The sequence below is a fragment of the Monodelphis domestica genome, chromosome 8 (assembly GCF_027887165.1).
Source record: "Monodelphis domestica isolate mMonDom1 chromosome 8, mMonDom1.pri, whole genome shotgun sequence".
NCBI lineage: Eukaryota > Metazoa > Chordata > Mammalia > Didelphimorphia > Didelphidae > Monodelphis > Monodelphis domestica.
In genome coordinates, this window is record NC_077234.1 from 216,876,354 (window position 1) to 216,902,289 (window position 25,936).

At 36.1% G+C, this 25,936-nt stretch overlaps 1 pseudogene; it reads right to left on the minus strand.

Annotated features, from left to right (window-relative positions):
• Positions 1-980: 980 nt before the first annotated feature.
• Positions 981-25,936, minus strand: part of LOC130455974 (developmentally-regulated GTP-binding protein 1-like) — a 169,297-nt pseudogene continuing 144,341 nt past the window's right edge.

Below are 25,936 nucleotides of genomic sequence, written 5' to 3' on the forward strand. Positions count from 1 at the left end.
ACATTTTAATTTTTATCATCCAATAATAATTTGGTTTTACTGGTAAAGTCTTCATATAATTAGTATTGTATATCCTAGAATGGATTCTTAATCACTCATCAACTTCAGCTCTTTGTCTTCAGACAGATGACTAAGCCACCCCCCTACAGATGGCTGTCTGTTCTTTTTCCCAAAGAATTACACCACCACCACCATCCATTTCTTGAATAAGTCTTGATACTGCATACCATTTAGTTGATTATTCTAAGTTTATTGACCTTTGGGTTTGTGAAGTCTGCTGTGGGCATGTATGTTGAAATTTCTCATACCTTAGTAATTAGATTATAGCTTTCCATTCCTATTTTCCACAAGCATGTGGTTTTATAACAGATGTTAATAGTAATTTCTCCTTTATTTTTAATTTAAACATATTATTGCCCACATTATTTCACCACCTTAAATCAGTTCAATATCAAAAATGCCTAAAGAATTCAGCATGTACCAAAATTCACTCTCTAAAATGATTTTCAAAAGATTATTTACTTGCCTCAAAAGACAAAGTGAATTCTTTTCTTCTAATATTCTATTTCACTCATCCTTAAATGGTCCAGTCAGTTAAATCATTATAAATCCCCTAAATGAAAAAAAATTGAAACTGAAGTTTCACTTCTGCAGAAAAAAATAGATTTTAAAATGCTTCCATATTTCAATCCTTTATAGAATTTATGCCCAAAATATTATATATATATATACATATATATATATAATATACAAGCCAATGTCTTGCTGGAGCTAAGAAAATTAAATACTATTATGATTGTTTGAGTTATTGTTACTTTTATCCTCTTTAATAATATTTTTGTTCTTACCTACACTTTGTAAAAAAAGAATATCATCTTTTGATAAAAGTCATGTTTGTTTTCACAAGCCCTATTATGTTTTTTAGTAATGAGGGTGACAGGGGAATCAGAACCTGAGAGGTGAAATGAGTAGGGTCCACTTTACTTCTTGACAATCTGAATAAATTTGCATTCATCTTCTAACATGTGGTCTTTCCCCAGCTTCTAGGGTTTGTGCTTCGCAGAGAGACACAACCCAGACCTGGGCATACTTGAATTCTTTGATGAGATTTTTATGGACCTTCATATAGAAATCCTCCACTGTGGTCCCAAAGGCAGGAAGCAGTACCAGGGAAGTATAGTCTAAGAACTGTCCCTTGAGCTTGGTGTAGAATCTTCCTAGTATCAAATAGTCCTAGATCCAACTTGAGTAGGTCATCTAAATTCCATTGGTGGTAAACATAAATGGACCCACAGTGCAGCACCTTATAGATGATGTCCAAGTCCCTAGGGGATATCTGGCAGACCTTATTCACCCCAAAGATACAAGAAATCTAAACCCTGTTGTGCTCCACCACATCTATGAGTGTGCTCCACCACATCAGGAGTGGTGTCACTACACAAGGCCATTGTGGATTTGTTATGTGCTTGGATATTCTTCATGATGTTGGTGTTGAGCTCACCCTGAAGGCACCATGGCCTAGAGGTTGATGACTCCTTTGTCTTTCTTAAAGCCATTTGTTGTGTCATTCTCAAAGGTATTCTTATGGTCCAGGGATTCAGTGCATCCATATCAGAATCAAGTTTCCTACCATCACAATGACCCTGGCAGCTATGTCCTGCCCATCTTTGGCACCCTGGATGCCTATCACAGTGGTCTGGGTGATGTAAAAAAAGGGATGAAAGGTTTGTAAAAACTGAGAGTTCCAAAACTTAGAGCTTGATTGACAGGAGCCTGAGTCTTGGGGTCTGGCAAAATTCTATTGCCCAATGGTTTCATCTCAGTCTGCTCTCCTGGAAGGACCTAAGGCTTGAAGAGGATTTTCCCTGTGACCAGCAGAGGAAAGAGGTTTTGGATCTGGCTGCAGGCAGCATCAGTGAGAAGATCTCTGGACCTACTTGGTCATCTACCAACTTGAGATCCTGGCCCTATTTTATTGGACTTATGTTGTGAGACTTGAATATTGGGAAATGAATTCTTCCTGTCTTCTGTTTCAGTCAATAAGCATTTAATCCAGTACAAAAATCAACAAATAGGAGGCAGAGTCAGATGGCAGTAGTGCCTGAAATCCCTGGGCAGGCAAGGGTGCTAGTCTAGAGGGAGTACCTTGTGGTCAAAGCAATGCCAGGCTCAGGGCTTTGATCACAGGTGGCAGGGAGACAGCTGGAGGAGAACCTCAAAGAAGGCAGCCCAACTGCAGCTGGAACACTCCATTTTGCCCCCCCTCAACTTCCTGAGGTTTTGGCATCAGGGCACATCTAGCTCTGCATGGTCAACTGAGCAGCCTTCAGATCAAGCCTTCAGAGGGCAGGGAAGCTCAAGATCCAACACCCTTCCCCCACAGACTGCTCTGAGATTCTTGCTAAGCTCCAAGGGTAAATCTTGACAGAAAAGCCCAAACCCAAATCCACCACATAATGAGAAAAGCAAAACTACAAGCAACTACAAGGGGAAAGAAGGGGCAAATATGAACAAACAACAGAAAAAGAAAAAAGAAATTACAATTGACAGCTTCTATCCAGGCAATGAACAAAGAGCAAATATAGCAGAGGAGGATCAAGGAACAAAGCAAAAACACAGAAACTTCAGTGAATTGAATACAGGCTTTGGAAGAACTAAAAATACAATTCAAAACACAATTAAGAGAGGCTGAAGACAACTGGGAAAAGAACTTAAGAGGCAAGATAAGTCATCTGGAAACAAAAAAAAATAGTGTTTTAAAAGCCAAAATTAATCAGCTTGAAAATGAGGCAAAGGAGATGAAAGAGGAGGCTAAGAAGATGAAAGATGACCTCCAAAGAAAATCATATCAGAAGGAGAAGGATGACCAAAAAGCCAGGGATGAAATTCAGTCTTTAAAAACCAGAATAAAACAATTAGAATTAAGTGACCTCACAAGGCAGCAGGAAACTATAAAACAAAATCAAAAGAATGAAAAAATTGAGAAAAATATGAAACACCTCATTCACAAAACAGAAGATTTTAAAAAATCATTCCAGGAGAGACAACTTAAAAATAGTTGGTCTACAGGAAGACCATGATGAAATAAAAAGCCTGGACATCATCCTACAGGAAATTATCCAAGAAAACTGCCCAGATATTCTAGAACAAGAGGGAAAAGTGGAGATTGAAAGAATCCACAGAGTGCCTCCTATATTTAATCCCCAACTGACAACACTCAGGAATGTTATAGCCAAATTCAAGGACCACCAGACCAAGAAAAAATATTAAAAGCTGCTAAGATGTCATTCAGATACCATGGAAATACAGTGAGTATAACACAGGATCTGTATGAATCTATACCGAAGGACCAAAAGGCACGGAATATGATATTCCAGAAAGCAAGGGAACCAGGTCTACAACCAAGAATCAACTACCCGGCAAAACTAACTATATTCTTACAGGGGAAAGTATGGTCATTTAATAAAATAGAAGAATTCCAAGCATTCATAAGGAAAACACCAGACCTGAACAGAAAATTTGAGGCCCAAACATAGAAGTCAAGAGAATGATGAAAAGGTAATTAAGAAAGGGGGGAAAATGAAAACAAAACAAAACAAAATACAACATTTTTAAGGGACCTAATAAGTTAAAATGATATATATTCCTATAAGAAAAGAGGATATTGGTAAGTCTTAAAAACTGTTATTATCACCTGGGTAACTAGAAGAATTATACTTAGAGGTAACAGTGACAAACTGTATAGGATGAAATGCCAAGACATTAATATGTATATAGATATATGTATGCATCAATACATATATGTGTGTGATTGTATGTATATATATATGTATATATATATATATGTACAACTAGAGTTTTAAAAAAGAGGTTAATACTAAGAAAAATAGGAAAAGAAACAAAATGGGGTAAATTTATACATCCCAACAAAGCACATGGTGGAAGGGAGGAGAACATCAATACACTAGAAGGGTAAAGAGGTTGGAGATAGGAAATATTCAATTCTTAGGTGCATTGAAATTGATTTGAAGAGGGAAGAACAATCAAATACATTCGGGCAGAGAATTGGTTTGTGCCCTATAGGGAAGTAGAAGGGTAACAAATGGGCTGGTGAGGAGGGAAGCAATACAAGGGAGGGTGAAGGTGGGGAGTTAGTTTTAAAAGACTGTAAAGAAAATAAGAGGGGAATAGTAAGGGAGGGGGTAGAAAGGGAAGTAAAATTAGGGTGGAAATTAGGGGGACTGGTTAAAAAGAAAACACTGGTGTAGAAGGAAATAGTGAAAAACCAAAATCCACTATTTGATAAAAACTTTTGGGAAAATTGGAAGACAGAATGGGAGAGATTAGGTTTGGATCAAAATCTCACACCCCACACCAAGATAAACTCAGAGAGTTTCATTTATGGGAAAAATTGAATGACTTGAATATAAAGAAGGAAAATATAAGTAAAGTTGGACACAGAATAGTATACATGTCAGATCTATGGGAAAGGAAAGATTTTAAGACCAAGCAAGAGTTAAGAAAAAATCACAAAATGTAAAATAAATAATTGTGATTACATTAAATTTAAAAGGTTTTTTTGTTTGTTTGTTTGTTTTTTATGAGCAAAACCAATGCAACCAAAATTAGAAGGGAAGCAACAAATTGGAAAATCTTCATAACATAAAACTCCGACAAAGGTCTAATTACTCAAACTTATAAAGAGCTAAATCAATTATACAACAATTCAAGCCATTCTCCAACTAATTAATGGGCAAGGGACAGGAATAAGCAATTTTCAGATAAACAAATCAAAACTATTAATAAGCACATGAAAAAGTGTTCTAAATCTCTTATCATCAGAGAGATGCAATTCAAAACAACTCTGAGGTATCATCTCAAACCTAGCAGATTGACATGACAACAAAGGAAAATAATGAATGCTGGAGGGGGTGTGGCAGAGTTGGGACATTAATGCACTGCTGGTAGAGTTATGAATTGATCCAACCATTCTGGAGGGCAATTTGTAACTATGTCCAAAGGAAGCTAAAAGACTGCCTGCCCTTTGATCCAGCCATAGCACTGCTGGATTTATACCCCAAAGAGATAATAAGGAAAAAGACCTGTAAAAGAATATTCATACTTACACTCCTTGTGGTGGCAAAAAAAAATGGAAAATGAGGGGATGCCCTTCAATTGGGGAATGGCTGAATAAATTGTGGAATATGTTGGTGATGGAATACTATTGTGCTCAAAGGAATAATGAACTGGAAGAATTCCATGTGAACTGGAATTGATCTCCAGGAACTTATGTAGAGTGAGAGAAGCAGAACCAGGAGAGCATTATACACAGAGACTGAAAAACTGTGGTTCAATATAATGTACATATCCATTAGTGGCAATCCTGAACAACTCAGAGGGATCTTTGAGGAAGAACACTTTCCACATCCAGAGGAAAAACTGTGGGAGCAGAAACACAATTGCTTGATTGCATGGGTCAAGGGGGATATGATTGGGAATGTAGACTCTAAATGATCACCTCCTGTAAACATCAACAACATGGAAATAGGTTCTGATCAAGGGCACATGTAAAACCCAGTGGAATTGTGTGTCGGCTACAGGAACAGGTGGGGGAGGGGAAGGAAAAGAATATGATTCTTGTAGGCAAGGAATAATGTTATAAATTGACTAAATAAATTTTTCAAAAAAAAGTCAACAAAAAAAGTTCCCTTGCTTTCCAGAATATCATATTCCATGCCTTTCAGTCCTTCGGTGTAGATGCAGCCAGATCCTGTGTTATACTCACCATGGTTCTTTGGTATCTGAATGACTTTTTCTTGGCAGTTTGCAATATTTTTTCCTGTGTCTGATAGTTCTTGAATTTAGCTATAACATTCCTGGGTGTTATCACTTTGGAATTAAGTATAGCAGGTGATATGTGGATTCTTCCAATCTCCACTTTTCCCTCTTCTTTTAGAATATCAGGGGTCAGCTGGGACTTCCGGTCAAGATGGCGGTGTAGAAGCAGCGAAAGTTCAGACCTCTGAAACCCTTCCTTACAGATTGCAAACAGAGTGGTCCTAGGCCACCGAAATTCAAGCTGAACAACAGGATAGACCTGGGGAAACCTCCTCCTGGACCTGGATCAAAAGGTACCACACCCCAAAAGCCAGAACCCTAGATCACTCGGATCTAAGGGGTAGACAGAAAGAAGGTCCCAGGACCCATCCCCCCCAACCCAGAGTGCTGAGTCCACGGCAGCAGCAGGAACCTCAGGGCTCTGAGGACTCACCTTGAAAGCAACCTGAGCCAGTCTCTGGGGCGCCCAACAAAGAAGGCAGGGAAACATAGAGAGAAGGGGGAAGCCGGTAGCCCCCTGGCTGGGTCCTTCCATTTGAGTCTCAAGGGAGGTCCCAGCTTTAGGGCACCAGCTGAACCCAGTCCCATCAGGAGCCCTCAGAGCTACTGAAAGGACAGAAAACTCAGGGCTGGCAAAGGGGTTGCTCCAAAGAGCTTACCTTGAAAGTAACCTGGGCCAGTTTCCAGGCATTCAATACAGACTGTGGAGGAGGAGGTTGCTGCTTTTTTTTCCCTTCCTTTTTTTGGCTCAGGGATCATTTGGCCCACACCACCTGAACCTAATCCTATCAGAAGCCCTCAGAGCTTCTGAAAGAACAAAAACTTCAGGACCAGTGAAGGGCTTACCTTGAACACAACCTGGGCCAGTCTCCAGGCATTCAACACAGATTGTGGAGGAGGAGGCTTTTTGCATCAGGGCTCATTCGGCCCAAACCAGCTGAACATAATCCCATCAAGAGCCCTCAGAGCCCAGGCAAGCCACGACCCCTCCTCTCTTAGAGAGCAGGGTCTTCTGAAAAAACAGAAACCTAGAGTCGAAGTCACGATGGCAGCCTAGAAGGAGCATAGACCTGGCAGCCTGGCCAGAGCTTTGGAGATCTTCCATATATGCTCCAGCCGTCCAGGAAGTTTAAAACTCAGAGTAAACCCATCCCAACTAAGCTGAACTCAATCCCACCAAAAGTCTCCAGAACGCAGGGAATCCCAGGTTCCCCATCCATTCTCATTGACTGCTGGACTTTAAGCAAATCAAAAGCCTCCAGAGGACAGGAAAGCTCAAACCCCCAACAACCCTCCCCCAGAGATTACACCAAGAGATCTTCTGTTAAAGCTCCAAGAGGGGAGACCGATAGAAGTCCCCCCCCAAAAAAATGAGAGGAACAAGAGCACAGACAAATACGGGGAGTAAAGAAGGGGTGAATTTGAACAAACAGAAACAGAAGAAAGAAACTACAATAGACAGCTACTACTCAGCAAATGGAACAGAGGGGGAGAGATCAGCAAACAATAAACCAGAAATCCCAGCAAATTGGATACAGGCTGTGGAAGAACTCAAAACACAACTAAGAGAGGCTGAAGACAATTGGGAAAAGAACTTAAAAATTAAGATAAGTCATCTGGAAACAGAGGCACTTGAACTAAAATGAGAAAATAGTGTCATGAAAGCCAAAATCATCCAGCTGGAAAATGAGGCAAAGGAGATGAAAGACAAGGTAAAGAGGATGAAAGACAATCTTCAAAGAAAATCAGACCAGAAGGAAAAAGACGACCAAAAAGCCAGAGATGAAATCCAATCTTTAAGAACCAGAGTAAAACAACTAGAAGCAAGTGACCTCACAAGGCAGCAGGACACTATAAAACAAAACAAAAAAATGAAAAATTGAGGAAAATATGAAGCATCTCATTCACAAAACAGACGATTTAGAAAATCATTCAAGAAGAGACAATTTAAGAATAATTGAACTACCAGAAGACCACGACAAAAGAAAAAGCCTGGACATAATCCTAGAAAATTATCCAGGAAAACTGTCCTGAGATCCTAGAACAAGAGGGGAAAGTGGAGATTGAAAGAATCCACAGATCACCCCCTGTATTTAATCCCCAATTGACAACACCAAGAAATGTTATAGCCAAATTCAAAAACAATCAGATGAAAGAACAGATATAACAAGCTGCCAAGAAGAAGCCATTCATATACCATGGAAACATGGTGAGGATAACACAGGATCTGTCTGCATCCACACTGAAGAACCAAAATGCATGGAATATGATATTCCAGAAAGCAAGGGAACTAGGTCTACAGCCAAGAATAAAATACCCATCAAAACTGACTATATTCTTACAGGGAAAAGTACGGTCATTCAACACAACAGAAGAGTTCCAAGCATTCATAAATAAAAGACCAGACCTGAACAGAAAATTTGATGTCCAACCACAGAATTCAAGAGAATCATCAAAAGGTAATTAAAAAAGAGGGGGGAAAAACAAACAAAACAACAAAAAAAAATTTAAGAGACTCAATAAGTTAAAATGATATGTATCCCTATAAGAAAAGAGGTCATTGGTAACTCTTAAAAACTGTTTCTATCACCTGGGCAGCTAGAAGAACTCAGAGGGAACAGTGACAAACTGTATAGGATGAAAGGACAAGACATAAATAGGTATATAGATATATGCATGCATATATACATATACATGTGTATGTATAAATATATATACATGATTAGAGCTAAAAAAAAGAGGTTATGACTAAAAGAAATGGGAAAAGAAACAAATGGGGGTAAATTTATATGTCACAAAGAAGCTCATGGCGAGAGGGGGGGAGAACATCGATACACTGGAAGGGTAAAGAGGTTAGAGATAGAAAATACTCAACTCTTATGTACTTTGAAACTGACACAAAGAGGGATGAACAATCCAATCCATTGGGGAAGACAATAGATTTGCACCCTATAGGGAGTAGAAGGGTAAAAAACGGACTGGTGGGGAGAGTCGCAGTATAAGGGGGAGAGAGGGGTGAGGGGGATATTTTAAAAAGACTACAGGGGAAAATAAGGGAGGGAATAAAGAGAGAGGGTGTAGAAAGGGAACTAAAATAAGGGAGGAAATAGGGGGCCTGACTATAAACAAACATTGGTATAGAAGGAAATAGTGAAAGAAGAAAAGGCAGGACCAGGAGTAGAAATCAAAATGCTGGAAAATACACAGCTAGTAATCATAACTCTGAATGTGAATGGAATGAATTCACCCATAAAACGCAAGCGAATAGCAGAGTAGATTAGAATCCAAAACCCTACCATATGCTGACTGAAAGAAAAACACATGAGGAAGGTAGATACTCATAGGGTGAAAATAAGAGGATGGAGCCAAATCTATTAGGCATCAAATGATAAAAAGAAGGCAGGAGTAGCAATCATGATATCGGAAAAAGCAAAAGTAAAAATAAATTTAGTTAAAAGAGATAGGGAAGGTAATTACATCCTGATAAAAGGCAGTATAGACAATGAGGAAATATCTGTACTCAATATGTATGCAACAAGTGGCAGAGCATCCAAATTTTTAAAGGAGAAACTAGAGGAGCTCAAGGATGAAATAGATAGAAAAACTATACTAGTGGGACATCTGAACCTTCCCCTATCCGAACTAGATAAATCAAATCAAAAAATAAATAAGAATAAGATGAGAGAAGCAAATGAAATCTTAGAAAAATTAGAGTTAGTAGACATATGGAGAAAAATAAATAGAGACAAAAAGGAATACACCTTCTTTTCAGCAGTACATGGTACATTCACAAAAATTGACCATGTACTAGGGCACAACATCATTGCAAACAAGTATAAAAGGGCAGAAATAATAAATGCATCCTTCTCAGACCACAATGCAATAAAGATAATAATTAGTAACAGTACATGGATAGATAAATCAAAAATTAATTGGAAATTAAACAATATGATTCTCCAAAACCAGCTAGTTAAAGAACAAATCATAGAAACAATTAATACACTTCATTGAAGAAAATGACAATGGTGAGATATCCTTTCAAAACCTATGGAATGCAGCCAAAGCAGTACTCAGGGGGAAATTTATATCCTTGAGTTCATATATAAACAAATTAAGAAGGACAGAGGTCAATGAATTGGGCATGTATATTAAAAAACTAGAAAGTGAACAAATTAAAAACCCTCAGATGAAGACTAAATTAGAGATCCCAAAAATCAAAGGAGAAATTAATAAAATTGAAAGCCAAAGAACTATTGATTTAATAAATAAGACTAGACACTGGTACTTTGAAAAAACAAATAAAATTGACAAAGTACTAGTCAGTCTAATTAAAAAAAAGGAAAGAAAAAAAAACAATTTGACAGTATCCAAGATGAAAAGGGAGACCTCACCTCTAATGAAAAGGAAATCAAGGCAATCATTAAAAACTACTATGTCCAATTATATGGCAAAAAATATGGCAATCTAGGTGATATGGATGAATACTTACAAAAATATAAATTGCCAAGTCTAAAAGAAGAAGAAATAAATTACCTAAACAACCCCATATCAGAAAAAGAAATTGAACAAGCCATCAAAGAACTCCCTAAGAAAAAATCCCCAGGTCCAGATGGAGTCACAAATGAATTGTATCAAACATTCAAAAGAACAGCTAACACCAATACTATACAAACTATTTGACAGAATAAGCCAAGAAGAGGTTCTACCAAATTCTTTTTACGACACAAACATGGTACTGATCCCAAAGCCAGGCAGGTTAAAATCAGAGAAAGAAAACTTAGGCCAATCTCCCTAATGAATATAGATGCAAAATTCTTAAATAGGATACTTGCAAAAAGACTCCAGCAAGTCATCACAAGGGTTATCCACTATGACCAGGTAGGATTCATACCAGGAATGCAAGCATGGTTCAATATTAGGAAAACCATCCAAATAATTGATCATATAAACAAGCAAACCAACAAAAATCACATGATTATCTCAATAGATGCAGAACAAGCTTTTGACAAAATACAACACCCATTCCTATCGAAAACACTTGAAAGTATAGGAATACAAGGGCCTTTCCTAAAAATAATAAACAGTATATACCTAAAACCATCAGCAAACATCATCTGCAATGGGGAAAAACTCAAAGCCTTCCCAATAAGATTAGGAGTCAAACAAGGATGCCCATTATCACCTTTATTATTTAATATTGTACTAGAAGCACTAGCAGTAGCAATTAGAGAAGAAAAAGAAATTGAAGGTATTAAATTGGCAATGAGGAGACCAAGCTGTCACTCTTTGTGGATGATATGATGATTTACTTAAAGAATCCTAGGGAATCAACCAAAAATCTAATCAAAATAATCAACAACTTTAGTTGCAGGATACAAAATAAACCCACATAAGTCATCAGCATTTCTATATATCTCCAACCCAGTTCAGCAGCAAAAACTAGAAAGAGAAATTCCATTTAAAGTCACCTGAGACAATATAAAATACTTAGGAATCTATCTGCCGAGACAAACACAGGAACTATATGAACACAACTACGAAACACTCTCCACACAATTAAAACTAGATATAAACAATTGGGAAAACATTAATTGCTCATGGGTGGGATGAGCTAATATAATAAAAATGACCATCCTACCCAAACGTATCTATCTATTTAGTACCATACCCATTGAAATACCAAAAAACTTTTTTACTGAATTAAAGAAAACCGTAACAAAGTTCATTTGGAAGAATAAAGGATCAAGGATATCCAGGGAAATAATGAAAAAAAAATACAAAGGAAGGTGGCCTTGCAGTCCCAGATCTCAAACTATATTACGAAGCAGAGCTCATCAAAACAATTTGGTACTAGCTAAGAGACAGAAAGGAGGATCAGTGGAATAGATTTGGGGTAAATGACCTCAGTAAGACAGTCTTTGACAAACCCAAAGACCTCTGCTTTTGGGGAAAAAATCCAGTATTTAATAAAAACTGCTGGGAAAATTGGAAGACAGTGTGGGAGAGATTAGGTTTGGATCAACACCTCACACCCTACACCAAGCTATACTCAGAATGGGTGAATGACTTGAATATAAAGAAGGAAACTATAAGTAAATTAGGTGAATACAGAATAGTATACATGTCAGACCTTTGGGAAGGGAAATATTTTAAAACCAAGCAAGACTTAGAAGGAGTCATAAAATACAAAATAAATAATTTTGACTATATCAAATTAAAAAGTTTTTGTATAAACAAAACCAATGTAACTAAAATCAGAAGGAAAGCAAAAAATTGGGAAACAATCTTCATAACAAAAACCTCTGACAAAGGTTCTCAAATCTATAAAGAGCTAAACCAGTTGTACAAAAAATCAAGCCATTCTCCAATTGAAAAATGGGCAAGGGACATGAATAGACAATTTTCAGTTAAAGAAATCAAGACTATTAATAAGCACATGAAAAAGTGTTCTAGATCTCTTATAATCAGAGAGATGCAAATCAAAACAACTCTGAGGTATCATCTCACACCTAGCAGATTGTTCAACATGACAGCTATGGAAAGTAATGAATGCTGGAGGAGATGTGGCAAAGTTGGGACATTAATGCATTGCTGGTGGAATTGTGAATTGATCCAACCATTCTGGAGGGAAATTTGGAACTATGCCCAAAGGAAGCTAAAAGACTGCCTGCCCTTTGATCCAGCCATAGCACTGCTGGGTTTGTACCCCAAAGAGTTAATAAGGAAAAATACCTGTAGAAGAATATTCATAGCTGCACTCTTTGTGGTGGCCAAAAATTGGGAAATGAGGGGATGCCCTTCAATTGGAGAATGGCTGAACAAATTTAGGTATATGTTTGTGATGGAATACTATTGTGCTAAAAGGAATAATAAAGTGGAGGAATTCCATGGAGACTGGAACAACCACCAAGAAGTGATGCAGAGTGAGAGGAGCAGAACCAGGAGAACATTGTGCACAGAGACTGACACATTGTGATACAAGAGAACGTAATGGACTTCTCCAGTAATGGCTTTACAATCTCCCTGAACAACCTGCAGTGATCTATGAGAAAAAAAAAATTATCCTCAAGCAGAGGACAAACTGAGGGAGTAAAAATACCGAGGAAAAGCAACTGCTTGACTACAGAGGATGAGGGGACATGATCGAGGAGAGACGCTAAATGAGCACCCTAATGCAAATACCAGCAACAAGGAAATGAGTTCAGAGCAAGGACACATGTGATACCCAGACAAATCGCCCATTGGCTAGGGAAGGGGTTGCAGGGGAGCGGGGGAGAGGAAACGAAAATGATCTGTTTCCAATGAACAATGTATGAAAACGACCAAATAAAATAATGTTTTTTTAAAAAAAAAGAATTGCCTGGAGCAGAGATGACAAATTCACTGCTTCCCAAACTTCCCAAAGGTCCTTAACCAATCTAAAATATAATTGACAAATATTTAACAAAATAAATAAAAATACAACTTAAAAAAAAAACCTATGGGATGCAGCCAAAGCAACACTCAGTGGGAAATTTATAACCTTGAGTTCATATATTAACGAATTAAGAAGGGCAGAGGTCAATGAATTGGGCATGCATATTAAAAAACTAGAAAGTGAACAAATTAAAAATCCTCAAGTGAAGACTAAATTAGAGATCCCAAAAATCAAAGGAGAAATTAATAAAATTGAAAGTCAAAGAACTATTGATCTAATAAATAAGACTAGAAGCTGGTACTTTAAAAAAAACAAATAAAATAGACAAAGTACTAGTCTGTCTAATTTAAAAAAGGAAAGAAGAAAACAAAACGCACAGTATCCAAGATGAAAAGGGAAACCTTGCCTCTAATGAAGAGGAAATTAAGGCAATCATGCAAAACTATTATGCCCAATTATATGGCAACAAATATGGCAATCTAGGTGATATGGATGAATACTTACAAAAATATAAATTTCCTAGGCTCATAGAGGATGAAATAGACTACTTAAACAACTCCATATCAGAAAAAGAAATTGAAGAAGCCATCAAAGAACTTCCTAAGAAAAAATCCCCAGGTCCAGATGGATTCACAAATGAATTCTATCAAACATTCAAAGAACAACTAACCCCAATATTATACAAACTGTTTGACAGAATAAGCAAAGGAGTTCTACAAAATTCATTTTATGACACAAATATGGTACTGATCCCAAAGCCAGGCGGATCAAAAAGAGAAAAAGAAAACTATAGATCATTCTCCCATATGGATATAGATACAAAAATCTTAAATAGGATACTAGCAAAAAGACTCCAGCAAGTCTAATACCAAGGGTTATTCACTATGACCAGGTAGGATTCATACCAGGAATGCAAGGATGGTTCAATATTAGGAAAACTATGCATATAATTGACCATATTAACAAGGAAACTGACAGAAATCATATGATTATCTCAATAGATGCACAAAAAGTCCTTGATAAAATACAATACCCATTCCTATTGAAAACACCAGAAAGTATAGGAAAAGAAGGGCCTTTCCTAAAAATAATAAATAGTATATATATATATATAAAACCATCAGCAAACATCATCTTCAATGGGGATAAACTAGAAGCCTTCCCAAGTGAAACGAGGATTACCATTATCGCCTTTATTATTTAACATTGTACTAGAAACATTAGCAGTAGCAATTAGAGGGAAAAAAAGAAATTGAAGGTATTAAAATTGGCAATGAGGAGACCAAGCTATCACTCTTTGTGGATGATATGATCGTCTACTTAAAGAATCCTAGAGAATCAACCAAAAAGCTAGTTGAAATAATTAACAACGTTAGCAAAGTTGCAGTTACAAAATAAACCTGCATATGTCATCAGCATTTCTATATATCTCCAACCCATTTCAGCAGCAAGAATTAGACAAAGAAATTCCATTTAAAATAACCCTAGACAATATAAAATACTTGGGAATCTATCTGCTGAGACAAACACAGGAACTATATGAACACAACTACAAAACACTCTCCACACAATTAAAATTAGATCTAAACAATTGGAGAAACATTAATTTCTCATGGGTGGCACGAGGTAACATAATATGACAATACTACCCAAATTAATTTATTTATTTAGTGCCAATACCCATTGAAATACCAAAAAACTTTTTTACTGAATTAGAAACAAACATAACAATGTTCATTTGGAAGAACAAAAGATCAAGGATATCCAGGGAAATAATGAAAAAAATGCAAAGGAAGGAAGATTTGCAGTCCCAGATCTCAAACTATACTATAAAGCAGTGATCCTCAAAACAATTTGGTACTGGTTAAGAGATAGAAAGGAGGATCAGTGGAATAGACTTGGGGTAAATTACCTCAGTAAGACAGTCTTTGACAAACCCAAAGACCGCAGCTTTTGGAACAAAAATCCAGTATTTAATAAAAACTGCTGGGAAAATTGGAAGACAGTATGGGAGAGATTAGGTTTGGATCAACATAGTACACCCTACACCAAGATAAACTCAGAATCGGTGAATGACCCGAATATCAAGAAGGAAACTATAAGCAAATTAGGCGAACACAGAATAGTAAAGTTGGAACAAACACAGCTATGGTTTCTACAGAGAGGTATTTTATTAAGAGATGTAACATTAGCATATTTTATCATTTATAAATTATTATACATGTAATATTTTTTTAAAAACCTACATTTTCAAAGGAATGAATCTTAGCAACTGGGTTCAGAATTGTTCTTTGATAGTATTTAAACACTATGGTTCTTTTTTTTGCATGTATTCAAGGTTAGGAAAAAATAATCTTCAATTTTTTTAACTTCTCTGAAATGAAATTTCATTCCAAAATGTCATTCTCTTTCAGAAAATAACTACACATATGTAAAATGTTTAAGTATATTTCTAAAATAAAATGAAAAATAAGGTGTCATGTTAAACCAGATCATAAGTATGCTGAAATATTTGTAAGATATTATCCCATTTAGGATTAACTATTTTTTAGAGTGAAGTCCTTTCCTCCCCAGTTTTTTACATTTTTATATATATTCATTCCATAACTATTTTCTGAGCTTTCATTGTACAAAATTCCTGTAAAAGCAAAATTTCAATGAACTGTGAATGTATAACTGTTTTGTGAGAGACCAACTGTTTAAGATGAGGATCAATTAAAGAAAAAATAGACAATGTATCCTCAGTGCTATGATACATCTGAGTTTTTTATGTTCTTCAAAACTACATTAAGCAGCCATACATAATTTCTTTTTTTCAAAATATGAAGAAAGAACAACTGTAAATGCTTATATGGTTCTAGCAAAGTCCTTGAAAACCACAGACATTTAGAATAAATGCACTTTTTAGCTGTCACTATTCAGGTAGCATAAAACAAAAAAAAAACAAGTAGACAGAGAAAAATAACATGATCAGAGAAATTTTAAATTGATTATAGCAGATGGCAAGCAGCCACCCATTAAATTGTTCCACATCTTGGAAGACAAATGTGAAAAGTAAGCCAATTTCCAACTTCTTTGAAATCCCAGGTGGAAGAAAATTAATATTCTCTCTGTCTCTCTGTCTCCTTCTGTCCCTCTCACTCTCTCTCTCTCTCTCTCTCTCTCTCTCTCTCTCTCTCTCTCTCTCTCTCTCTCTCTCTCTCTCCTCTTCTCTCTCTCTCTCTCCTCTCTCTCTCTCTCTCTCTCATCACTTATTGCCACATGCTCCTCAACTCCAGCACTATGCTCATCTCTGATTCAAATTTGCTTTTCTATCCATCCAGATGGTTTATCATCTTGGTTGTGACTGAAAATAGTCAATATGCTATTTCATTTCTAAATCCCATAACAGTATTCTGAAGATGGAATATACACTTTAGCTAGATCCATTTTAGAATTAATGCAAATGTAGGAACTGCTAAATTATTTTTCTTAGATATATTTATTTAATTTTATTGAAAATAGATTGTGGTTACTGCTTTGCTTTCCTTTGAATTTCATATCATATATGTTGGCAATTACAAAACTGATCACTTTTAATGAGGTAATGGTTATGTTTAGAAGATGTGTATATAACCTGAACATCTGGATGACTGTAGGAATTTGAGTATTTCACCTTTTAGAGAACCAAGAGATGCCATCTGCTTTAAAATAGGTCTGTGGTGTCAGAAGAATGGGGTTCAAATCCTGTCTCAGTGAGTTCTTAACTGTGTGATGGATGAATTACTATTCCTCATGATTTTCATTTTCTTATATGTAAAATGGAGATATCATTGGCTAGTAAACCAACTTTCCGGAATTGTTGTGAAGAAGGAAAAAAGGAAAAATTGAATGCTGCGTTAAGAAAGGGGAAATTAAGTAGTTCTTCCCTGATCTCAGAATACATATTCAATATTGTGTTCCATTCCAGACATCATTTCTGAGAAGTGGCATATGCAAAGTAGAATGTGTCTAGAATAAAGTGATGTTAATTCTGAAAGAATAAGATCAATTGAATGATTTAGGAGGTTTAGCCTCAATAAAAGAAGATTTAAGGGAGATAGAATAAGTCTTCAAGGACTTGGACTATTAAGTAGAAGAATATTTATATTTGTGATCCTTGGCTCCAGATCTAAAGAGGCATATTTATTCTTGCTATAAGAACCTAGTTCCTAACAATTTGCATGTAGAATAGAGAGCAAGGAACACCTGTGTCTGATATATATTTACTGTGTATTCTGCCTCTTAGCACTCTGCAAAGCTTTCAAAGACTATAAATTGTATATATAGCTCCCTTCGTTGATAGAGGGAGTTTTCTAATCAGGAAGAGCAGTGGAAGGGAAGGAATAAGCATGTATATAGCATCTGTTATGTTCCAGGGACTGTATTAAGAGCTTATCAAATACTTTAACTCTCACAAGAAAACTGGGAAATAAGTGCTGTTATATCTTCATTTTATAGTTGAGAAAAATGAGGCAAATAGAGGTTGAGTGTCTTTTCCAAGGTTACACAGCTAATCTGTCTGATCAGACACAATTTGAACTTGAATCTTCCTGATTACAAATGCAGTGCTCTATCCCCTGTGCCACCTAGCTACCACAGGAATTCTTTTTATCACAGGTGTAGTGTATATCCCCATGCCTAGAGCTATCAGAAATTGAATAGGCTTTGTCAGGAAATAGTGAGATTTCTTCTCAAGTCAAGTGGAGGCTGAAGATGTCAAAGAAAGGGTATTTGATAAATTAAAGACCTGTTTAAATTATAGATCAGGTAACATCTGTTGTCCTTAAATAATGTAGTAATTTTTGTGATTTTAATAACATGCCAAATTATTTATATTCTAATCAAATCAAATATAATTTGTAGAACTCAACGGAGTTTAGGAAATCCTTTTGTCCAAAAATCTTGATTTGCAGAAGAAGAAGTTACAATTCAAAGAAGTGAAGGTACTTAGTAAAATATCTGGTTAATGTCAGAGCTGGGATTCAAATCCACGTCTTCTAAACTGAAAGTTATAAGCTTACCATTGCAGCATCATCCCTCTCAACAACATCCCAGCCACATATAAGGGACAGTCATTATATGAGTATTTTCTACCTAAATCCCCAAAGTTATAGGATTTTTCCCCTAGATCTGTGATTTCATTGTCACAGGAACTTCCAATGAGAGAATTCCCCTTATCGAAGCAACTGAATCAAGTCAAAAACATATTTTGTGGTAGAGACTGGAAGAGAAAGAGGTTTTGCAGGACAAGCCAAGATGCAAGAACCAAGGCTGGGGACCTGGCTGTCAATCAAGAAGAAGGTTCCAAATGGAATGTTCCCAGGAGTTGACAATTGAGGCTGGCTGAGGACCCTTGTGGGACTGACTTGGTTTTGGGGCTCTCTGACCAAGGGAAAAACCTCTGCTCTCTCTGAGATTTGACTGACCAATAGTTGGAGGAAAGCCAGGCTGAAGGAGAGACTTTTCTTGGTGGCTTTGTGAAGAAGAAAGAAGATTTTAACTGTTGTCCTCCATCTCTGTCACAGTTGTGACTTCCCAAGCCCTCATAATCTTCATTTTAGATTAAGGACACCCTCATCCCTCTTACTTCAGTTTCCCATCCTGTTTCCAAATAAAACACCTGACTTGAAAAGGAAAAGAAAAGAATATCTTTATAGTTCACTCAGGAGGAGAGATGAAGCCAAAGGCTTCAAGAAGAACTGGGAGGTGAGGGAGACAGGGAGGAGAGGTGAAGGAGGGAGGGAGAGAAGCTGAGAGGAGATTAGGAGATATTGATCCACTAGTCATCAGTAGGGATTAATAGGAAAACCCCAGAGCATTCCCTAGTATCAATCTAGAGCAATCCCCTGTGGCAGCATTCCCCTGTAGCAAGTGTGTCTCCATACTACCAGCTCTCTCTAGTCTGTCAGAGTACCATTGCAACAAGAAATAGTTCACACAGATTTACATTTCTATTTCAATTTTTAAGCACTTCTTGTGCTTAAAATACAAATAAAAGCAAAAAGAAAGATAGATCTTGCCATTAAGAGCTTACATTCTAATAAAGGAAAACAACAAATAGAAAAAAATGAAGAAAAGGGATTTGGGAAGAATGAGTTCCAAAAGTCAGGAGTGGAGATAGGAAAGGAATGAAGAAATGAGTAGGGAACTAGCCTCTTCATTTCTTCAAGATCAAGATTCAGTAACTTGGAGTCTCATACAGTTATTTGGGGCACAGAGAAGTGGTGAATTGCCAATGCATAATCCACTCAGTGTAGGTAGGTGACACAGGAGAGTAACAGACTTAGAGTCAGGTAGACTCATCCCCCAAAATTCAAATATGGCCTCAGATACTCACTAGCTTTGTGACCCTGGACAAGTCACTTAACCCTTTTGCCTCAGTTTCTTCATCTGTAAAATGATCTGTAGAAAGAAATACCAAATCATTCTTCTACCTTTGTCAAGAAAATTCCAAGTGAAGGAGCAACTAGGTTGTTAAGAGGTTAGAACACTGGACTTAGGGTACACAGCTGAGTAATAACCAATACAGTCAGTATATAAAAGAAGTGGGACTTGAATCCAGGTCTTCCTGTTTCTGAGGCTGACTAACTACTAAACAAAGCTACCTCCCTATGAAATCATATAGAAAAGTGAAGGTTGCCAAAACATGAAAATATTCAGTAACAAAATAAACACTTTTAAAATTAAACAGTCTTTGATGGTTAACATTAATGTCTCTATGGTCATCTCCACCCAGTTAGGTTAATGTCTGTCTTAGTCTGTCTTTTCCTAATTGTTAATAGGTGCTTCAGAAGAGAATGATTTAAATATTGAAGAATTAAGAAAAGCTCTTAGGAAAACTGGTGAACCCTCAAAAATTCCTGGAATAACAACTTTCTGATTGTGCCACAAAAGTCAAATATTAAAGGAAGGAAGATATATCCCAAAGGCATTGTGTGAAGCACACATTCCAGTAAAGACTTCTGAAAAACAGAAAAATTCCCTCCTAGTAAAGTAAAAACAAAGGAGGAATTTTCCCCTTTAATTTGAAGACTGGTTGTATTAAGGGTTTTGCCTTTTAAAACAAACCATAGGAAAAAATAGTCTGGGATTTAAACTAGTAGAATAACAGAATCTGCTTTTTCTAAAAGAATGAAGTAGTACTTCGGCTAAAGAGTTCAACTGAATCCAGAAATTATATATGTTCAAAGTGCCTAGTGGAAGAGTAACTGCAGATTACCAGCAGCAAACACAGAACCAGCCAAAAAATCTTGAATAATGACCACAGGATTCCCAATGTCTATTAAAGACTACAAGTCTAGAAGAGATTCCATGACATGAGATCAGTAGGGATCAGTTCTAGCAGGAATAGCATGATACTATAACCCAAAGTCATTGGCCACTCTTCATATATATTGAATGTATTGGCTACATATGTTTCTAATGTGCATTATTTTTGCCACTCATGGGCATACTATCAGAGTATTGGGACATAGGTCCCAATTTTATTGAAAAATTATTAATACTTTTCTCACTATAATTTTTATCATGACTGTCTTTGAAATAAAATATTCTTTGGCTGAATAGTACATGTAAATATACAGGTAGGGGCTCATGAACCACAGTTTTGACTTGGTATAGACCTGGAGAATACCTTGAACTAAGGATAACTTTGTCTAGGAGACAACTTTCCAAACTGAGGTTGCCTCCCAGGTATTATATTCTGCTTTGCAATTTACAAAGGATTTCCCTTTCTATAATCCTCTGATATGACTGGTAGAAGGAAAAATATATTTCCTTTTCTAGAGGAACAAATAGTTTCAGAGAAGTTAAGTGACATTCCCAAGTTCACACAAATTTTACCCAGCAGAGAGAGGACTTCATTTCAGATCTTCTGACTTTGTCCAATGTTCTTTTGAGTGCATCAGACTAATAAGTTATAATAAAATAATAACCCTTGTGATTATGAAACTTATGATCTAATATAGAAGATATCCTGCAATGTGAATAAAAATACAGAATATAATTTGAAATGTCCAGTTCATATAAAGGAGAGTTTTCTTTCAGCTAGATGTTTCATATTGATTTAACTTCATTATTTAGAAATCTCTAAATTGAAGTATCTCTTATCATTTAAGTAATGACTTTATGTTTACAAAATCCTCTATATAATTTGATCTTCACATCAATCTTTTGACAGTACAATAGTATTTTGCCCCTTCTTTGAGATCAGGAAAAGGTTTAGAGCAGTGAACTAGCAGCACTGCCAGAACTTCTGTTCTCACCTCACTGCTATATCATCTTGTATCCTAACAGTGAGAGAGAGAGAGAGAGAGAGAGAGAGATAGAGAGAGAGAGAGAGAGAGAGAGAGAGAGAGAGAGAGAGAGAGAGAGAGAATAGAGATAGAGATAGAGAAATAGAGAAAGACTAGAAAAGATTTGCAAGCACAGAAAAATCCAGAGAAGAGGTATTTGAATTTCTTTTGATAATATATATTTTAAATAAGGTTATTTGCTAAATCTAGAAAGGAATCAAGATTGGTGAAAATTAAGGTATGGCAAAGGAAATAAAGATCAAGGAAACCATGATGTATAGTGATAGGAACCAAAGAAGACAGACAGTCAAGTGGTGACAAGAGAAACATTGTTGTTAATGCTCCATTGGGCCTTATGCCTGATGGAGTGCAGCCTTCCTGGCCTAGATATTCTTTCCAGAGAGGTGACACCATCCTGTCTTTCTACTATTTGCCTGCTTTCTCTCACACTGTTACTCAGTTATTTCTGAAAGACTTATCATTGTTAAATATGTTTTTAATAGAATGATTAAATTTTTGAAACAGAAATTCTCAAGGTATGTTTGGACACAGAGACTGGTTGGGGCCCTGCAAGGGAAATATCACACAGGAATCAATGAAAACAGTTTTTATTTTTCTTAAAGAGGGGACGTGAAACATAAATTTGCCTCTCCATTCAGAACTAATGTAATTGTTAAGACTCAAACCTGTAGAATTCAAACAGCTACATATCACGCTAGCCTGTGATTACTAGGTAGAAGAGTAGGAAAATCTTTCAAAAATCTCCTACTTTTGGTGGGGTAGCTGGACTGGTCAGTGAATTGAGAGTGAAGCCCAGAGACAGGAGATCTTGTGTTCAAATTTCACCTCAGAAGCTTCCTAGCTGTGTGACCCTGTGCAAGTCACTTAACCCCCATTGCCTAGCCCTTACCACTCTTCTGTCTTAGAGCTAATACATAGTATTGATTCTAAGGCAGGAGATAAGGATGTTTTTAAAAAAAATTTTTTAATCCTTCTGTAGAGCAAGGATCCTAATTTTTACATCAACTTTAACAGAATGTGAGATTCATTTTTTTACATCTTTACTAAAATTCTCATTAAAAATAATTACTTGGATGGGGCATTGGCAGATACTTCAAGAGAACAAGATAACAATTTTAAAGGGAAATATTTTCCTCTTGACTCTACTATGTATTGTGTAGATTATAAATATTCTTAATTGTGGTCCATAATAGGACTTTGGTTTCCTTATTTCCTGACAATTAGACTTCATTTTCCCCAAGAGTAACAAAATAGCCCATGGGACTTGAGTGGCTCCTGCCTCATCTGGTACAAGTTCCTGGTCACTTAAAGGCATACAAACTCCCACCCTTTTGGAGTTGAGGTCCTTCAAACTTGGTAGGCAAATGAGGACCATTTAAGACCCTACCCTGCTTACCAGATAACTTTTCTATATGGAGACTGGGGAAGGGGATATGGACTTATGTCTAGAAAAGCTAAGTGTATCCTTTTTGCACATCTTTGGTAAAGAAAACTACTTGGGAGTATTTAGCATTGGGAGTGCTTCATTTATATCACATTGAACCTAAATGAACAGGGCACTTAAATTATGTTTGCTACAACATTGTAGGATGTAAGAGATTAACTGGGACACCGGAGACAGGCAATGTATTACTCAAAAATTCAAAAACAATGAGTGATAAGTGGATCTTCATTAAAAATTTGCATCTTTTCAGTATTCAGGATTTTGTTGTTGATGTGGGGTTAAGGCTGTTTCTTTAGACACAAAGGGTAAAATCAAGAAAAGAGAGGAGTCTGAGACCTTGCTGACAAGAGTAAAAAAATGATGAGGGAATATTAGTCACCAGATCAGAATCAAGTAGGAAGCTGAAGGAATGGATCCAAAATGCCAATACAGGAATAGACAAAAGCAATTAACACTGGGAATATCCTCACACATAGCAGGCTTTTAATAAATGCTTATTCCATGATTAACTTACTATAAAGCAGCATTAGAAAGCAGGTCCTGGGTAGTTTTCATAATCTAGTCCTTGGGATATTTTAAGAGGCTTGAAAAGGCTGGACTGTAGCATCTAGTCCCATTTTGACCAAATTTTTTTTTGGTCAGTTGTATAAGAATTCATGTAATTTCTCATTTGCATTTGGACCATCATTCAATGCCAGTGAGAATTCTGCTAACAGAAAGGAGACTAAAATGTAAGAAAATTGATCCCAGAAAAACGTGCCAATGATACTGTCACTGATTTTAAAATACTCTGAAAACTTCCAGTGAAAAAATTAAAAAAAAACAATAAGTAAAGGTTTTTATTATTGAACAGTGTAAATTGTCTCACAATAGTTACTTTATATCAGAAAGGTGGACAGATAATTGGCACATGCTCTATTTTACAAGTTCTGTCCTGAACACGTTAATCTTTGTATCCCTAGATCATAATATATATGTATGTATTTATATGTATATATATACACATATATATTTATATTTAAAACCTTCACTTCCATCTTAGAATCAATACTATATATTGGTTCTAAGAGAGAAAACAATAAGGGCTAGACAATGGAGGTTAAGGGACTTGCCCAGGATTACATAATTAGGAAGTATCTGAGAACAGATTTGAACTCAAGAACTCCCCTCTCTAGACTTGGTTTTCAATCCACTGAGCCACTTGACTGACCCCATGTGCCTAGTTAATATTCAAAATGTTTGCTAATGTAAATTGAATTATCAACAGTATAATATCCAGAATTCCACTGATGCAAATATGCAACAAGAAGTAAACAAATACAAATTTGGAAAATTATAGTGGAGATTTTAATACAAGAAGTTGAAGTGAGAGTAATGGAGGGAGTGAGGGTCATTACATACCTCACAAAATCAAAACATCCTAGTAAACAGTCTTTTCTGAAAGCTACTTAAGGTTGACTAAATAAATTGATTTCTGATAGATAATGTTAAGAAGCAGCACACTGTCAGGGATGTGTGAACAGATTTCATTGGAGAATTATTCTCTGACCCCTTCTAGCACACCCTATTGGGAGGTTGAAGATTTGCTTAAGATCCAAAATTCATTTGTAAAATTAGAATTTGAAATAAAAATCCTTCAACCTTCTGTGGGCTACATATCTGTACTGAGCTAGGTATTTTCCTGTTCTTGCAAGTACTAATTAAATAACTTCTGTCTCACTTATGAGCAAAGTTATTTATTTACCAAGTGAGACTCAGTGTACCACAGCATTCCTAATGTCCCTTTGTTTTTGAAGATACTTATCATGACTGAGAAAGGCTAATTAATTTTTACCTAAAATCACTTTCCATATAATGTCAACAGCCTTTAAGTACCATATAAGGAGGCTTATCAAACCCATCATTAAGGACAACTCAGAACCTTGCTAAGATTTTTTTTTGCATAATTATCTCCTAATAATTTCATAGCTGGGATTACCATTTGGAAAATGTTGACCAGCATCCAGGAATTCCCCTGCAGTGTTTGGGTCTTTTTTTCCCAATTTGATCTCTGATGTGAGTTCTAGATTAATTATATTTAGATTTGTATAAAGGAAACAAAACTTACCTCTGTGTTCACAACAAAGTAAATATTTCTGAGTAGGAAAACCTACTAGACCATTTCAGTTTTTGATTGGTAAGATAGATTGGGGATCTAGACAATGTTCCACAAATTAATTGAGATAATAATTAATAATAAGTAGTAGTTTAAAGTTTGTAAAGAACTTTAAAAATATCTAATTTCATTATAAAGTATCTCATTTCATTATAACAGTAATCTTGGGAGGTAGTTGCTATTATTATCTTCATAGATAAGGAAATTCAGGTATGCAAAGCTAAATGACTTCTCCAAGGTCTCACAGCTAGTAACTGAGTAGTAACAGAGGTTAAATTTAAAGTCAGGTCTTTCTACTCAGATCCTTTGCTCCAAACACTGTGCCTTCTAGCAACTTCTCTACTTACTGAATATTAATGAGAACTTATCTTAGGGTATGGTTCTTATATGGATCTCATTTATCTTCTTAGAAAATAATGAGAAAAGACAGTATACAATCATAAATAAATCTAATGAAATTTTTTGTAAAAAGACTATTATTTGATCTTAACTTAAGAGAAGTCTCTAGAGGTATGCCATAGGATCCTGTACTTGACTTCACTATTTAGCAGTTTTATTAATGAGTTGAAATTATATTAGACATGCTGATAAAATGTTCAAATAGAAATGAATAATTATTTGGATGGAAGAATTAAGTTTCAAAATCATCTTGGCAGGCTAGAATTATGACATCAAAACAAAATGAAATTTAATAATACATGTCAATGATTTCATTTAGGTCCAAATAAATTGTCAAAATATGACAG